The sequence below is a fragment of the Ostrinia furnacalis genome, unplaced genomic scaffold (genome assembly GCF_004193835.3).
Source record: "Ostrinia furnacalis isolate ACB-3 unplaced genomic scaffold, ASM419383v2 OfSCF1276, whole genome shotgun sequence".
NCBI lineage: Eukaryota > Metazoa > Arthropoda > Insecta > Lepidoptera > Crambidae > Ostrinia > Ostrinia furnacalis.
In genome coordinates, this window is record NW_021131515.1 from 335,449 (window position 1) to 349,956 (window position 14,508).

The window sequence follows — 14,508 nt, forward strand, 5'->3', positions numbered from 1 at the left end:
ATTGTGCCGAAGTCGAACCAATGATGGGCTTTTGTTATGAACAGCGGGGTGATTTTTGTATTGCGCGAAATTGTTTCCCCAACCATAATCATAAAGTAATGCCCTGCGAAACGGGAAAGAGTTCGGAACAATAAAGTTGGCTCGTAATTGTTTATTCCTCCTTCCTTCTTTTGCCTATTTCATTAAATCCCTTACGGATTGATTCCCTGTGACATTGTTAAGCTTCTTCGAATGTTTATGTTTTATCCACCCATTTGTCATGTTTATAGATTCGGATATTTCCTTAGTTTTTCTTGTAGTAACACAAATAGCGAGGACCAGCTCAATCAAATAGCTTATGTTCGTGCAAAATAGGAGTCGTCTTGAAGATATCGAATATCCGCTAATATATTACCCGGGCTCGGAATAGTTGACGGCGGTATCAAAAGGGTGCATACTTACTAACTGACTGATCCGGACGGGGATAGGCGCGAAACACCGATCAATCACACGGGAAAACACCCGAGTAATGGCTCCTCATGACCCTACGAAAAAAGCCGCCACAACCTATTTACTCGACGATACCGACCACGGGCTAAATAATGCAAAAAGTATACGAGGGACAGGCCCACAATTAATCATCGGCCCGCCCGGAAAATTCGCAAGTAATCACTGTTTCTTAATTCAAGATCGCACCTTGTTACGATAAAAAAATCTCGTTCCGTATTCATTCGTCTTGTTGGATGATATCGCTGCCTTTATTTGGTGATTCGGGAACGTTTTTTATCTGAATTACGTGACTCACCATGAAGACGTCACTTGTCAGTAATCGTTGATCTGGTTACTAGGATGATGACGACACGCGAGATTGGATTATGGTCTTTTAAAGTGCTTTCATAGTTACATGAAATCGACTAAGTGTTACGAATAAAATAATCACATTCGTCTTGGTCTTGCATACCTTAATTGAAAGCGCCTGACTACATGCGAAATAAAACTTGTTTGCCAATTAACCACATTAGATAAAGAATCGCAATAGGTTATATCATACGTTTCCTTGACATTGACATGGTTGTAGAGTTCTTACGTCGACATGTAAACAAATGTGTCACATGTCAGACTTGATTTACCTCTTTCCGTGCGAGGAAAACGTTGTTATTATGAGTGACAATGCAGGAATTATTTCCCAAGTTGTGATTGTGCTCCTTTTCTCGAAACAAGACTTTGATCTTCAGCGTTCTGTTAGAAAAGGTTAAATCAATTGCATGTAAAGCGAAATTTTTGACGTCACAGTTTCCTCGAACCGCAATGACGTCACCGCGATATGGTCTTGCTCATTTCGAACTTGTTACATACGTCGGCCCAGGTCTCCTTGTGTTCTCAATAATTGCGGTCGCGCGGAAGGTTAACAATTTAACTCACGTCTCCATCCCAGTTAAATAAAACCAGTTATATATTTTTCACTCGTAATGACTGACGTTCAACGATCGCGATGCGAACGTGTTTTTTATTATATTCCTGCTCACAATAAAAACGTTGCAATTAAAGATTCTTTACGTCGCTTCATTATTTAGTACAGACGCCTTGTACATGAATGTAATTTATTGCTGAACGCACGATCATAATATTTATATTATTATAGGTTTTTAATAAGCTGATTTTTATTTGTAGGTAATAAGCATAACGCGAATCGTTTTGTTACTTAATAACAACGTTAAGGTAATAAATTGCTCCATTCCGGAAAAAAAATCAATGACGTCACGGATATTATGTAGAGCTTTAGGAAAAGTTCCAACCCCGTTGCAACACCCCTTCTCGCCTCGTGAAAGCGAGATATAGGTACTTGACTGAAGTTTCCAAACGGATTCAATATTCAGCCGTATACAGAAACGACTTCTTGCAAGAAATTGCTGCAGATTGACACAACTATCAAGCCATTATAGCTCTACAATTTGTCCATATAAGAGCGTCTTTCAGTTTAATATCTTTTAAAACTGCTATGCTGCAAAACTAATTCCTTGTAACGATTCGATCGGAATATCCCCACAACAATAGCATAATCAGTTGCAGCAATCAAATGTGTCTTTGTGACACGAACCCGCCTTTTTAGGGTTCCGTATTCACTCTAAGGCGCGAAACTAATGCAAAAATCCTTTTACAGAGATAGGCCCGCTCCGTACTCTCCGATGAATGTTTTACAAACATGTTTGTGCGTGGTGTAGATTGAACATTGTATTTGAAATATTAAACGTATCGTGAAAAACGCAGTGATATTTTTTTATGTGAAGTGTGAATAAAGTTGGAATAATTTCGTTCAGTGCGGATAAGAAGGGCAGAGTGTCTGGCATGCATATGTGCTATGAGAGGCCCGGTGTGGTGCCCCCACTAAACGGCGCTGTTGGGTAAGTTATTATGTACATTATTTAAAATATATATATATATTACATGAATAATTTTTATATGAAGTCTCGTAATATGTTACTGTTTATAAAGAGTATTCAGAGAGCGTTTATTGAGGATAATGAACACAATTATTACACAAATCATATGAATGACAACAAAGTTAATAGTGATGACGCGAAGTATAGTGTAATGAAATATCCCTATGTCTACCACATTCATTGTTTGCGGAACTTTTTTTACGATAAAAAGTTTACTGGCATAAAGTCCAATCGTAGGATAATGAAATGAAAATGAAATGAAAATACTTTTATTAAATAAACACTTTACAATTACAAGATATGTGCCGTAATCGTAGGATACTTATTTCTTTTTTTACAAAAATAAAAATGTGAGTTTGACTGTCTCTACTTTTGCCTGTTCTACTTATTACTTTTATTCACCTACATGATACGAAAAAAAAAACAGAAATATCGTAAAGAACGCTGAAATATTATTAATTCACTCATTATGTCATTAAGTAATTCTAAAAAAGCTACAACCCTATTCTGAAACTGTTCGCAAAGGCTTCATAATTTCACCATAACATTAATTTGTATCTAACAAGATAGGTGGAATAATTAACCATGATCTCATGAATAATAATCGCGAGCCAGGGTATGGGCAATCTGTCAGTTTCCCCTCGATTTCTAATAAAACGTAAGCATTACTTACTTCGACAGGTGTGTAAGACGCACGCAATACAGAATCAATTGCTTGTGAGTTGGTGAGATCATCTGATATCGGAATAAATACCTCCCTTGCTCTAATTGCAACTGTTAAAAGAGGATTAACCCATATTGTTCATGACTCATTTGTTCTTTAATTCATCAAGTATCGAGGAGTCATTTGTTTTTCTCTACACATATGTAGTATCAAATTAATTACCTACAATTAAACGTGCATTGAACGCACGTAGTATTTAATTGAAATTAGGACTTACAATATTAATTAACTAAGACTAACTCGATAATAACAACTAATGTTCATGTAGAATGCAGACGGTGGTTTTATGTAAACACGTCTATAAATTATAAATTGACGGTAGTCATGTTATTAAGTCAAGTATAGTCACAAACAGTGATTTATTACTACTTAGGCATGGCGATTAAATTGCCAAGAGTAAATAGTAAATATCGGTCTTATCAAAATTTATCCACTTAAGTATTGCAACTCTCAAAATTCTAAAATTTATAAAGTATATTGCCGAAGATAAGTAAACTCGTCATAAGTTTCATTTCGAGCCTGTAAGGCGGCAGCACTGCCGTTTAAAGGCACTCGCGCCGCGTAAAACTTGGAACAATAACATGGGTGTAGGGTTACCATATACAAAATTGGAAATTCCTATTAAAATCCGCGAATTTTACGCACAGAGAGAACTTGTACTCACTAGCGTTCAGCGCACGTTTTACAGAAAACGTTCGCGAAATTTTTCAATATTACTAAAACTTTAACAATTTGGAACCTGATGTGTCCCAACAAATCTGATCGCATGGTGACCCCACTCGGGTGCATACTCGACTGCTCGTTGCAATTTTATGTCCGCGGGTCATGCAACCGAAATCAATTCCAAGCTGTGTTAGCCTATTCACTGTAAACTGCTGTGAAGTAAATCAAGGCTAAGATTTATTTATTATAGTGTTAGCAATTCTGCTGCACGGCTGCACCATTCTCTAAACCAAAACTTGACCACTCTTTTTCTCGTTAAACTAGTTTTATCACAAATCTCACTTTGGATGTGCACTTTTCAATATTTGATAAGATTTTATATAATCAAGAGCTGAAGCCAACGAACGCATTTAGTTTAAAGAAACTTTTTTTATAACTGGCAACACTTAAAACAAGAATTAATGCCAAATATGTGTGACTACAGCTAATGCTTACAACAATAACAGAGACAATAATGTTATTAGCACGGCTACGGTTTGACACGATGTCGTCACAACATTGCAGCGTTGTTTGTATAAGTCTTACAGGACAAGCTGTTGTGACGGCTACGAAATACCTGATACTTAGCTAAATATGTAGACTATGCAGGAAAATACACTGGCTGATTGATTGATACAAGGATTGATAAACTATCTGAACTGTAGTTATGAAAATGGCCGCAGGGACTGCCGTTTCAGTTTTATTTAATTTAGTTAGGTAATGTGATATTTCTATGTCCAATTATTGTCTATTAAATTGTAAACTCATAAAAATCATTTATTTTTGCAAATAGGCTTTTAAAAAGCACTTATACAAGGCCCAATATTAACCCTACCACTGCTACGGGACAATAAATGGGCCAGTGCTGAGAAGAAGCAGCGTAAGAAACTAGTCACTGGTCAGTCATTGGTTACTACAACAGACTGAATGTTTGGGACCTTATCTCGCCTAACCGATAACACAACACAATATTATGTTCTTTTCCATGTTTAACTTGATTGTCATTTGTGTAACGGTAACGTTACCACTACATTCATTGAACATCACTATATTTTTGACATGCTAAACTAGCTTGTATGCATGTAGTAATAAGTCTCCAGGGACAAAAGATATCACACGACACCGGTCGGAACGCGAGATAATCTAATAATCCAATAAACTGAATTGGAAGTGACTCGAATTAACCTTCTTGGTTACAATAGTGATGTGCTTACAACCTTTGGATGCGACAAAAACTAATAGTTATAATAATGTTTTAGTAGCAAACAAAAAGCCAAACTTAGGTATAGATTGCCTTGAAATAACCAACCTGTTTGTAAACAGTGACAGCTGGTTGCGATAGTGGTTATAATGGTGTGAATGTGTTTACTTGAACTGTAATATGTAATAGCAACATTTCCGATAGTGGCATTATAGCGGTGTTTGCGTGCGTGCAAGAGTGTGCGTGTTTGAGTTCGAGCACGTAGAGTGAAATACTGAAATAGGTACATATTACTCTGATCATAAAGTAGCGTTGATAGCAATATTGTCTACTTTTCCCTTCACTGATAAGATATTTACTTTGATAAAGCGTTATTCGTCGTATCAAGTAAACTCTGCGAGTAATTTAATAATAATAGTACTATATTGAATTACTTTTATCGCCTAATACACTATCAAAATGATTTGCTAATAGATTTAACACTAGAAGGGCCGGGCAGCAAGCCATACCTTCAAAGACCGCGACCGTCAAATTGACGCTATAGTAAATGTTTGTGATATAGAACAAATTATGAATTTTAACGGATGAACCTTTTTTTTTAAGATAGCAGAATAGTAGCATAGCCATAGAGCGTAGACATTATTTGATCGCTAGAGTAGTAGTGAGCGACGTATAAGGCTCAGGCGGAATCAGAGCCGGCAGGTTTAAGATTAACCGGACATGTTTGTTTTTTTAGGGACTATATCGGCCAAATATTGTCTTGTCCGGCATGTCCGACTTTTGTTAGGCTTTTTTGTGGCTACCGCGCCAGTCCAAACTCAAGCCACAGAATAATCTATTACGCTAATTGCACCCCGTTAGCTGTATGTCCGGCTTTTAGGGTAAAATGTCCGGATAAATGAAGCACAGAGTCCGGCTTTTGTGTTTTTGGACCTGGCAACCCTAGCGGGTTGTAAAATGACAACAATTAATGCAGGATGTCTCGGCACTTCAGTGTTGCATTTTTCGCTGCGTCCGCCGATCACAGCACGTGATCACCAGTAATTGCTACTTAGCGCCGACTACCGACCGCTGTATGACTAAAGGTAATATAACGGCACCGAGGATTAACTCCAAGGCCGACGTTTATGCTTTTATACTGCACACCATCTTTACATACTCAAATATCTATTGTTGTTACCGCTTGTCCGAAACAAACAAATGATTTTAAGAAGGATGTTACAAAGAGTTTACGGCAGTGACGGTACGGTGGAGACTTTCTGAAGGTCACTTCTGCGAAATAATCGTTTTGTTGTTAGCCGAAATTAAGTAGGAGCTTATTTATGTTGTATAAAATGTGGTTTCAAAGTTTTTATTCGCTCCGGAATGTTAATAAACTTCCAAGTTTATTTAATCCATTTGCTTCAGATTTAAAATGAACACGGCTCATTACTCGGAACAACGAAAGCGTCTCGCCGCAACAAATACAAGTAAAGCGCTGCAGTTTGTGTGGTTACCGACGGACTCGTACTAACCCTCCGCAAACATTGCTGTCAAGCCCTAGGGCTGTATCATTAGACTTTAGACGCTTTGAGCAGAACGCCAGTAAGCGTTTGCAAGACCGCACAATAAAGCTGAGTTACACAATCTTAATAAGTTCATTTGCGACGACAGTGTGACATCTTCAATTAGATTAATATAGGAGATGTCACACTGTCGTCTCAAAAGGACATTATGAACTTCAACAATCGTCAAAAATCCGTCAAGTTCCCCAACATCAGTTATTGTCAGAGTTACGGTTAAAGTAAGTTGTTGCAACTCTGCCTTACTGTTGGTAACTGACATTTCCAACGCAGTTTTAATCATTTGTGTGCGGCTCTCCAAACGTATGCCTTATGTCCGGCTCAAAACGCTTATTCAAAAGTGTCCCTACTGTTAGCTCCCTCCGCTGTGACTACGGTATTCATTACGCAAATTTTATACCACGCCGGTTTAGCACATCTGCAGCTGTAGTACTAATTCTTGAAATGTCTATTAGGGGGCTTGCGCACGAATGTCTGGGAATAAAGCTGCTACATTTTGAGTAATTAACAAGTATTAGAGGCTGGTAGATATATTTTCATACATAAAACACTGAATACTCAACTTTCACATTTTATTGCCTTAATTAAAAATACAATCCATCACGTCACCGTCACATTCGGGAGTCGTCACCGCGCGTCCCTCTATTCTAACCTTTGATTCTATTGTGACATTGACATTACGTCAATGTCACTATGACAACCGCTCATTGGCCATAACGATACCGTTATTTTAGGTTTTTCACAATTAATACAAGTATACTTTTTTATCTTCGAAAAAGGTTTGTGTGTGAGTAGGGTGGTCCTTATTCCTACGAAAAAAAAATTTTTTTCTTATATTTTGCGGGGCACCACGTAATTTGAATATAATAATATACCATATGAAAGGGGCCGTCCATATATTACGTCATTCTAAATTAGGGGGGGNTTCTACAAGTGTTTTAATTTTGTCAAACTGGTAATGACGTCAATTTTGGGAGAAGGGGGGGGGGTCATTAAGAAATGACGCTAGGATGATTGTAGGGGGGGGGGGTCTAAAATCTGAAAAAATCGATGACGTAATTTATGGACGGCCCCAAAGTCTTTCATTATTATTTTTTTAATTTTTAAAAGACATTTAGGGGTCGCTACCAAGGTTTAAATTTGAAGTAAAAACACAAAATCTGTATTTGTTACATTCATTTATTTTTAGCCAAAGCCAAATAAAAATATTACAAAATTATTGTTGTTGCTATGAACTAAGATATGATGTACAATGTACATATTTGAATCAATTATTTTTAAGATATAAGAGTTGACTTGTTAGTATCTCGACGTGTCGGTACCATGGTCGGTAGAGAAAATGTGATATAAACACTTAAATAAAACATTTATGAAACCATGATAAGATCTTCAAAGCTTTCTGTAAATATTTTGTGAGCTGGTAGCGACCTCTAAATCTTAACCAAAAAAAATAAACAAAAAAAGCTAATTTCATATTTAGAGGTATGTAATCGAATGAGAAAGTGCCCCGGGGATAATTCAAAAGTCGAAAAATAAGGACCACCCTACTACATAGATATGTAGAATCTTTTGTTTCCACAGTTACAGAAAGTAAAATATTTGGCGTAGTACAATTTATTTAATCATAGGTATTGTAATCCTCTTTGTTAGCGTTCTATTTTTGGAATTCTCAGAAATATTTCTACGGTCTCCAGTAGGCCTTTATTAAGTCGAGGAGTATTACTTTTTATCCTGTTTATACCCTATCTCGTAACTTACAAAATCGTCTATATTTCTATCAGCTAATTGACAACATTTCTAAATTCTGTCAATTTACCTTCACGGAGTTCGTATTAGAACAATCTTGTCATCCTTAATTATTATCTACTACTTTGTTTGTTCTTGTACACACATCATCGTAGCAGTTTATAATGGCTGTTATAGTTTACAACTAAGATAAGTGTTAACTCGCTCATTATTCAGCGTTATTGTCCGCCTTCCGAAATGAGAAACCATTATGTTCGGGACTTGCGCAAGGAATGTAACTAGGTCCAGTTTATTGTACCAACTTTAGACATCATGAGGTTATTAAACAGAATTGATTGATTGATTGACCAACAATAAGTTACATTCGAATACATGGAATTCTTGCCGACCCAAGAATATTGCGTTTACAAATATTTTTGTCCCTTTGGAAACTTGGTTGTATAGGTAATTGATTTATCCAAAAAAAGCAGACCCTTCAGTTTTTCTTCCATATGTTTCTACGAATTGGTTAGTCTGTTGTATCGAGGGATGCCGTCTTCCGAGAAAACAACTTTAACACTACTTAGCAAATACTTACAGAATCTAACAAGTAAGATTATAATTTGTAAGTACTCACTTCCATGTATAAATTATTTTCAAGAATGTATTGAACGGCGTTGTAAATTTTCGTACTGACGGAATCAGAAACGTATTGCCTATTTCTTTTCTTCATATTCTTCATATCAGATGCCTTGTCTGTTCGTCACTTTTGCTTTACCATAACTATTTTATTAACCAAAATTACATCAACATCATACAACCTGTGTTCTGCTCTCATACAGTTACGTTGCTAATCAAGAATCATGTAGTGCGGAAATAGTAAACCAAAAACGATTTAACATTTAGGTAATAAGTATACACTTGCCCCATTCGGTGTAATTTAACTTCACTGCCAAGTTACGCAACTGGTAACCGGCACAGTTTGTCAGTATCTGACAAATGTTTCATTGTTCATACTTTACCACTGATCGATCAGTGTAGAGTTGTAAAGTGTAAACCTATAAGTGTTACCTTTAACCTTACGATATATTTTATCTTGCTTCATGAAGCTTCAGTGCCTTATCTTATTATGCAACCAGTAACTGGCAGCATCTAGTCTGTTTATATGTTTTTGACAAATTACTTCTCATTTGAGCCGCTAACCAGCTTTAAGTGCGAATTTGTATAAGTGTTACCTTTAACCTTAAAATTTATTTCTCTTGCTATCTGGTCGCGTAGCTACTACTTCTACCGAGTTACGCAACCGGCCGCACTGGTGTTGACAAATGCGCCGCTCATTTACTTAACATTTGTGCCGCCACGAGAATTGGTTAATTACGTACCGGTGCAGTGTGCACTACGATATTGTGTGCAGCTCGTATTACCAGAATAAATTGTGTTTGCTCGCCGATCATGTGTTAAATGTCAACTACTTGCACATTGTAATGGTAATGGATTCGCATAGGCACTTGAGGAGTAAACAAGAAGATAGACCTTAATGTATTTGCTATTTCTTTAAATAAATGTCACTGAATTATGAAACTTTATTAATACTCTTAAAAATAGCCGTGAACTTTGTCCTGATTGTATTAGTTTAGAAGTGGAAGGCATAAAGATTCTGCATATCTACGATGGCACATCGAGACTATCCTTTTTTGTTGCAAAATATGCCGCTGTGTATAGTTTAGTGAGCCGTCATCTACAAAAGAAATACAAATAATTTAATGTTTATTTAGAACTGAAACCTCTTTTCTTTCCAAGTTGTCGTTGCACGCACCAACGATTATGCTCTATGCTTATGAGCTTGTGAGCGTACTAGTTAGTATTTATTCTGTAGCGTAGAGTATTTTATAGCAGTCAATCATGAGTAGCGTGGTCGTCGCAAATTACGATACGATCGCGTAGCTTGTGTCACGATCACTAGCTGTAACGTAAGATTATACCAGCATGTTTGCACATAATGGAGAATACGAAAACTTGTAGAAATTATAACTGAATTTTGATAAGAGTTTTTTTCACTATACTTCATAAATTAGCCGTGTAGTTTGGCTATACTTGTTTACCTTTACATACAATACATTTAATTAAAATATTCATTGTATTATATGCGACATGAAATGTAACTGTAAAGGCTAATGTAAGTACGAAACTTAGTTACATGAGATGTGTTTGGAATCCGGAGATATAAAAACACATGTCAATCCGTTCAAAAGATAGAACCGAATGGTTAAAAGTAGAGATGAGACGTATTTACTAGAACAGATCCACACACTAGGTATTTTACAGTACTAAGTGGCACCTATTCCAATTTTTAAAATACTTGATCCACCTAGTATTTTTTAAATTACACGATTTCCGACCCTACCATCAAAGTAATAGAGGTTATTATTGCATAATCCGTAGTCGTGTATTACGCGCACCGCGTATTTCTCGCTAAGCTTATGTGCGAACGTAAAGATTCACTCCGTCTCTGTCTGACAAACAAATTTGAGCGCAGGCAGGTGTGAGATAGGAATAGCCTGTTGAATCAACAGCCAGCAAAAACATTATTATTCAATTTCAAATTGCATTATTAATACGGTTAGTACCGGGTGTATCTTTTCAAAGAAAATTGTATTTTAAAGTCATAATACGTGGATTAGTCCGCACTAGTCGCGTCAAGTATGGTAAATTACTACGTACTAGGTGGAATAGGTATTTGGATCAAGTATTAATAAATACTTGGAATAGGTGCACCTAGTATCAAATTTACCTAGTATAACCCATCTCTAGTTAAAAGCCCTCTAAACTTATAATCTTCAGCACTAAGATTCTTTTCTTAAGATCGATTGAAGCATGAAAAGATGTAGAATGAGACGACTCTTCCAATTTGGCGAATAACTTGAAAAGAAAAGAGACAGAAGGCGATTGGAACGTGATCGCGCATCAGTTGAGTTTGCATTATACACTGCATAGAAAACTATTCCAACTACTCTTGTTAATGAAGTGCAAAATCAATTGGAATCATGTAAGTAATTTTTTCATTTGTTTTTTGGTTTAATGCACAATTGAAAATGACGCATGATCAGTTTGATGCATTGCAATATAATGATTTATTGATGTTTTGGTGAAATTTTATTGATGTAATTGGGATCTAAAGATTTAAGAGTGATCTAAATCTAGTGAATGAAAAGATTTATAAATCCATGTCCCGTTAAAACATGTTTTCTGTCTGCATTATTGCTGTAGTCTGTAAATTACTTGAGCAAGTAGAAGATGAATTTTGTCTATGACTAGCAGTAAAAGTAACAAACAAACGGCAGAACGATATTTGGTGCAGTTTCAAAAAATCCGTCGCTAACTGAATCGTGCCCGGCTCTGACGAATGTCTAGTACGATTCCTGATTGTGTCAATTTGGAAAACGAACTTTTTTGAATTGGTATAGTTCGTGGGTAAACTCGCGCTAGAGATAATTGTCATAGTGATAGTCTACTGTAGTCTTTTTATACTACATTTAAATTCGTTCACACGTTTGTATGTTTTGTATTTTACTAATAAAATTTTGCCTTTTTGGTTGGGGTTTATCTCAGATCATAGAAGGGATCTGAGGGGTTTATTCAGGAATGCCTTGTAACATGAAAATACAGTGAAGGTAGAGCACGCGTGTACTACCATTAATACATAATGTAATAAGGGTAGCGCATTTTCTTATATGAAGAGAGATTATTATGAACACAAATCGGTAGTAAGACAAAGAATAGGATTTAGAATTTTATGTGAGCCAATATAGAACCTGTAATAAGACATGATATGTATCGTACTTTTTATCCGAGCTTATTTCATTTCTCTACTTCAGATTTGAAAAGTATGACTATTCTTATGTTAGGTCGCATATTTTTAAGCTTTAGCCACAATAAGAATAAATAACAATAATTTAACTCTCAACTATTTGTAATGTGACATTTAACCGGGCAATAGAATCAGTGGCAGCGTAGGCGTGCCTAGATGGACGTCCCCCACACATGCTATGCAAACCGTCCATACACGTAAACTTCTGTTTGCGACGTGTACAGCAACTTTACGATACCATTGTTGTGGTTAAAAATAACGTACAAACGACTGAAAAGGCACAATATGAAAGCTATTCATTAACGTTAATAGTCTAAGAATTGCAGTTTCTGCACTTAAAGTTGAGGTAATATTAAGTGGTCAATATGAAAAGTATTTCGTTCTATTCAAGAATTCAATGACTTCTATTTCATGGGCAATCTAATTTGCGTGTTCTCCAATCCAATTTGACATCGGCTGAATCGCAGCGGTACATTTACGCGCTTGAGCGGGAATGAAGCAATAAAAATGGACAACATCGACTGCATTATGAAACTACCTTTGACTGATAAGCAATTCCGACGTACGATAAATCTTATAAGGAAGTTTCATTCATGATTTGATTAAGCTATAAAAGTCGAATACGCTATAGAGATGTACAAACAAATCACATTATCTTAGAGCACGTTAGTCGTCCGTTTTCAGGACCGGGAAAGGAAAATTCTATGACAGCTGCGTTGGAATAAAAATGTTAAGTACCAACAGTTAGTGTGAGACCTTGTCTTAATCTTGAAAAACTCTTCCCAAATGGTTTTCTTATTTCAGTATTCATAACTTATTAAATGGTGATGATGATGCCATTTACACTGCTAAACTTAGTAAAGAATAATAATGCTTGTTTATAGACCTTTCTCTTCTGAACTAGACCATTGCCAAAACTATTTAACGTCGTCAGTTTAAAAAGGGTTGTTCTACTACCCTTCAGCCAGCCAACCTTGCCAAACTGTCTAGACAACCTCAAATACACCCGTCTGCTCCTCCCGATACAAAATAACAAAAATCCTAAATTAAGACACCCACGACACGACCCTGTACTAATTTGCCCAGTTACAAAAATGCGTGGTACTAATTAAAACTTTCCAAGAAAAACAGGCGAGAAGCTCAAAGGATTATGACTAAACCGAATATTTCTGTGGATTAGATGCTATTAATTAATGGAATTAAGCGATTACGAAAGTCCTACTCAATAACATTTCACGATAGTAAACCTTAATTACTTGTAGCTTAAGCTTTTTATTTGTACTTAAAAGTAGTGATGAGAAAATGTTTACTTGGCCAGATATTTGAATAATTAGTGGCAACACTACTGCCGAAGAATTCGCCGTAAAACTAGTAAATTAAACTAAATCACAATGGACAGACATTTATGTTCTCGGTTAAGTAGGTGGCTCGCCTTTTATGGTAAATGCCACAATTTATTGAGGAAACGCAAAAATGTTCTTAATTGTATTTTAAACAAATGGCCACTTACGTTATTTCCCTCTGGCAAATTAGCGAGCATTTAAGCTGATGGGTTTGTTCGTTTGAATATGTTGTTATTTTTAAGTGTTTTGTTCTTGAATGCAATCTGAGGGAGCGTGGGTGGGGGTTTGAGTTAGAACTTACCTATTTTTTAACATCTAGGCACTTACTTTTCCTAGTTTCCTAAATCTTGATTCAAAGTAGGAATTCTTTTCTTCTGCTGTATAAGGTAAGGATATGCCTATGAGAGATAAACAAGAACCTTGGTAATTGCAAACATCAGCGTCACCATAGTTAACGAATCGCTATGACGAGCACGTACACTGATAATTAAATATTGCAACACCACAAACACTGCTAGGGTTGCCAGATAGAAAATATATTTGCGGATATCGCAAATCCCAAGGATTTGACTCGGAAATAGAAATGACAAACAAGTACATAAATCTGTTTTTGAAACATTTTTTTCAATTCAGATATCAAATGGATGAATAAGTGAGTAAATAATTGAAAAACAATCCCGGGAAATCTCGAGTACAGTCGGAAGGAATGGAATGTATCAAATATCGAACCTTATCTGAGTGTAATAAAGTTAAACTTTGTTTAAACTGTAAACATTCCTGTACGCGTGACAGACTTATTCGAATCGAAATCGACTCTACTAGCTAAAGACTTTATGTCATTGAAAACCCGTATGTCTTTGTTTTCAACTGTTTTCTTAACTTTTCGTGCGGCACAAGCATTCATTGTGATGTAATCAAGAGCTATGTTTGTTCATTGTAGTCGACGAAATTGCTACGAATCGT

At 36.2% G+C, this 14,508-nt stretch overlaps 1 long non-coding RNA gene across 2 annotated transcripts in view; it reads left to right on the forward strand.

Moving 5' to 3' along the window:
* Positions 1–14,508, forward strand: part of LOC114352226 (uncharacterized) — a 115,801-nt gene that overhangs the window by 90,429 nt on the left and 10,864 nt on the right. Inside the window, exon 2 of one of the 2 annotated variants that reach the window (XR_003655841.1) lies at positions 2,141–2,381. The exons of the other annotated variant lie outside the window; for it this stretch is intronic. This is a non-coding gene — a long non-coding RNA (uncharacterized LOC114352226). The remainder of the gene's footprint in view (positions 1–2,140; positions 2,382–14,508) is intronic. 2 annotated transcript variants of the gene reach the window in all.